Raw genomic sequence first — 4,383 nt, forward strand, 5'->3', positions numbered from 1 at the left:
GTTACAGACAGTTGTGAGAAGAGTTGGTGGATGGAAAAGAATATGATCAAAATACATTATATGAAAAAAAACTAAAATAAAAATATTTAGAAACGAAGTGAGAGAGGATATTTCTCTTCTTTCTCCCCCCCCCCAAAGCAAGAGTTAAGAAGGGGGATAGGCATGTTTCCTTGACCTCTAATGCACCGTTGTCCGTACAGAACTCCCGTTGAAATCAAATCAGAAGATAATGAAAATCAACCTTCCTTTCTTTGAAAGAGGACTGGCTACTCTTTCAGAGGACTCAGATTCACTTCCCAGAAGCCACATGGTGTCCCACAACTGCCTGCCAATTTTTTGAGGTTTATTTGTTTTTAATCCTATGTGTATGGGTGTTTTGCCTGTGTGTCTGTGTACCATGAATGGTACACATGGAGGTCAGAAGAGGGTGCTTGATTTCCCACTTGGAACTGGAGTTAAGGGCAGTTCTTAATCCCATTTGGTGCTGGAAATGGAACTCGGGCCCTCTGAAAGAGCAGTCAGTGCTTTTAACAGTTGAGCCATCTCTTCAGCCCCTACCACAGGTCTTAAAATGACACACCATCTCCTCTCCATTTTGACACAGTACTAAATCTGTCCTTACATATCAAGTCTCCATATTATAGGAATCTGTTTGGAAGTACTCTTTTTTTTTTTTTTTTGTTCCTTCTGGCCTACTTCTGCCAATATTACACTATCTTGTTTACTGTGTGTGGCTTTATGGCTTTACAAGGAGCCTCTGATCTTGGGCTGAGGAGCTGTACAAGCATGAGGAGCTGAGATGGGAGCATGTAAGAAGTTGGGCAAGGTGGTGCACATATGTTCTTTTAGTACTGGTGGAGTAGGAGGAGATAAGAGGATCCCTAAAACTCATTGGCGAGCCAACCTAGCCAACTGGTGAGCTCCACATTAAGTGAAAGCCCATGCTTGCACACACACACACACACACACACACACACACACACACACACACACACTCACACACATGTTTATATGCATACATACATGAACACACGCATAGACAAATAAACAAAATATTTGTTTTAAGAAATAAACCTCATATTTGGGAAAGTAAGTCTTTTATTTTCTGCTTCTTCAGAAATGTCTTAGTTAATGCTTGCATTTTTCACATGAATTGCAATATTAGTTGTTTTGGTAAAAACACCTGTATATCATTATATTGAAAATGACAGGGTGGAAACAACAAAATCACATTTAATGTGAAATATGAATAATTTATTCCTCCAAATTGTGAATGTAAACTTCCTCTATTCTGAATTTAATAGTCTAAAACTAAGTCTGGAATTTTTGTGGTGCTGAGGATGGAATCCAGGTCTTCCACAATGCTGGGTCAACATTTGTTGCCTTTCCACTAGTAAATTCAGCTTTGTGCACAGTTACGCCTTTATACATATTTGTGCATCTAATGGATCTAACAGATTGAATGCATCGTAACAGACTGAATTGTGGGTAAAGATGACTTCTAAAGAAGCCTCTGTCTATTCCAGGAAGGAGAGCACTCCAGACTGCCCCGAGGGTGGGCAAGGGGAGGAGAAATGGTACGTTAGCACTAATGAGTCCAGATATTAGAGGCAGCCCTTCGCTGTTGCTGCTCTGCGTGGTGCTCCCTCCACCCTGGAGGGTGTGTTTACTTTCTGTTTTTCTTGTCTGCTGGAATAAACCTTGATTACTTGCTTGCTTTACCTGACCTCCAGCATGAATTCTTCTTTAGAGGCAGGAATATTGAGCGTGCTGCGGTTGGGATCAGAGGGAATGTGAGAATAGGCATTTTTCCCCAGCCTCTCAGTTTTCTTTGTCACCCCCAACATACTGCTTTCCAGACACCTCAAACTCTTCACCATTCTCTTCACATTACAAGGACTTTCATGATGCTGAGGCCATATTAATGCCATATTTAATGCTTTTTGCTCTGTCCATACTTACTGTTCTCCCAAACCACCCATGATGCTACTTGAAGTTCCTCAAGACTCTTTTTAAGAAGATTCATTTATTTTAAGTTGATGAGGATGAGTGTTTTGCTTGCACGTATGTCTGTGCCTCTGAGGAGCTCCGCCGAGAACAACAAATGCCCTGGAACAGGAGTTGCTGATGGTTGTGAGCTGCTGCTATGTGGGTGCTGGGAACCAAATCTGGGTCCTCTGGAGAGCAGTCAGTGATCTTAACGGCTAAGCCATCTCTTCAGTCCCTTCTCAAGATTCTTGAAGGCACAGTTTATCTTTCTGGAATTTTTTTTGTTTTATATGTGCTAGAGGGTTTGCATATTCATTTACAAGTTTGTGTTCCATACTAGGCTGTGAATCTATCTGGGGTGGAGTAAATGGGATATTTAATTTTTTTTTATCACTAGTAACTAACACACACTAATCTACTCAAGGAGCCAGAGATATGACACAGGGGTTAAGAGCATGTACTACTCTTCCAGGGGACTTGCATTCAAGTCCCAGTACCCATTTAACTTGACTCACAAACACCTGTAACTCCACCTCCTCAGGGACCCAACACCTCTGGCATCTTCAGGAACCTGCACTTATGCGCGAACACACACACAGATGCATAATTAAATATAATTTTTTAAAAGTTTAAATAGACTACTCAATAAATACTAAACTAATTTTCAATTTACCTCCCCTCCAAAAACAGAATCAAAGAAGAAAAAAGAATCAATTAAGCATTGAAATAATAAAGGCTCTAGTGGTGAAGTTGATGACCAGGAATGAAATCTGTGGTCTGTAGCACCTACGCCCAGAAAAAAAAAAAAAGTATGACATTAGGAAGCAGTGCTTTGTAGAGCCATTACATGAGCCTTGAAAATTCGAGAACTTTAGAAACACCAATGAAAGATTGCCCCCAAATTGTGTCTTTTGGGATTTGGAATCCTGTGCATTGCTGCATAGCAACGTCAAGAACTACAAAGGGTCTAAGGTTTCATTTTATTCTATTTGTCAAAGTTAGCAAGTTAGGCCATAAGATTGTTTTGTAAGTTTGTGGTATTACATAGGTATTTTTAAAAACAGAGATATTCTCTTAATGTCAGAACAATTATGAAACTCAGAAATGAACACGGATACAATAATATTATTAGATGTGCCAAATTTTTATTTTAAATTAGGTTTCAACAGTGCTGAACTAGTGACATTTGTAACAAAGGAAAAAAAATGGTCCAGGATCTGATCCAAGACTATACACAGTATTTAATTACTATAACCTTTTAGATTCCTTTAAATCTTTCACAGTTCCTCAATCTCTGTCTGGATGTGACTTTTTCAACAACTAAAGGTCTGCTATTTTTAGAATGTCTCTTAATTTGGGATTTTCTGCTGATCCCTCATTATTAGATTTCGTTTAAGCATCCTGGACAGGAGTGTCACGGAACTGCTGTTGTTTCTTTCTCCTTTTAAAGATTGATTTATTTCTTTTCGGTGTACGGATGTTTTCTGTGCATGTATGTCTGTGCACCACTTACATACCCAGTGCCCATGGAGGCCAGAAGAGGGAGTTGGAACCCCTGGAACTGGAGTTGCAGATGGCTGAGTCCTCTTGGGAGTTCTGGGAACTGAACCCACGTCCTCCACAAGAATATCAAGTGCTCCTAACTGCTGAGACATCTTGCCAGCGCTGATGTTTCTATACAGTGCATCATACTGGAGAGTGCTTTATCCTTTGGTTCATAATTTAAACTTTGTTTACTTCTTTAACATGGCCCCAAACAGGTGACTCCTTCATTTCACTGTAAAGTTACACACCACATTGCAATCAATACACATAATTGAATAAAATAATTATTTCACTGAAATAAATACATATTTATGGATTCTTTGAGACTTAAGAAAGCACTTTTTCCACCCATAATTTCACCTGCTAGTTTCAGCAACTGTTCATGGTTCTTGCCCAAAACAAAAATTATTATGGTGGTTGTCAAATGGTAATTTTTGAATTCCATCATTCCTCTTACATTTCTTAACTGGTATTTTACCATATGAAAGTGTTTGATTTAGTATGTACTTGTGAACAGTTTTTTGTCTATGGATTAAAGTTTATTGCTATCTCTATGCTGTTAATGAATTTGTCATGTGTTTGGCCAGTTGGTATCCTTTCAGGTCAGCTTCTGCATCCCTTTGACATTTATCTATCCGGTCTTCAGTATCTCCTTATTTTCCAGTAGTGTAAGCCATATGCTTTGTTTCACCCTGGATTCAGCGATTTCTCCAAGTTTTCTGTTCCTTTACTTAAGGATGATTATCTAGATATCAGAATACATGACATAGATGTACTTATTGCTACTGGGACTTATTAGTTGTCAGGAGCAGCCACATGGTTCAATAGTCATGAATTCACACTGACTAC

This window comes from Peromyscus maniculatus, chromosome X (assembly GCF_049852395.1).
Source record: "Peromyscus maniculatus bairdii isolate BWxNUB_F1_BW_parent chromosome X, HU_Pman_BW_mat_3.1, whole genome shotgun sequence".
In the NCBI taxonomy this organism is placed as follows: domain Eukaryota; kingdom Metazoa; phylum Chordata; class Mammalia; order Rodentia; family Cricetidae; genus Peromyscus; species Peromyscus maniculatus.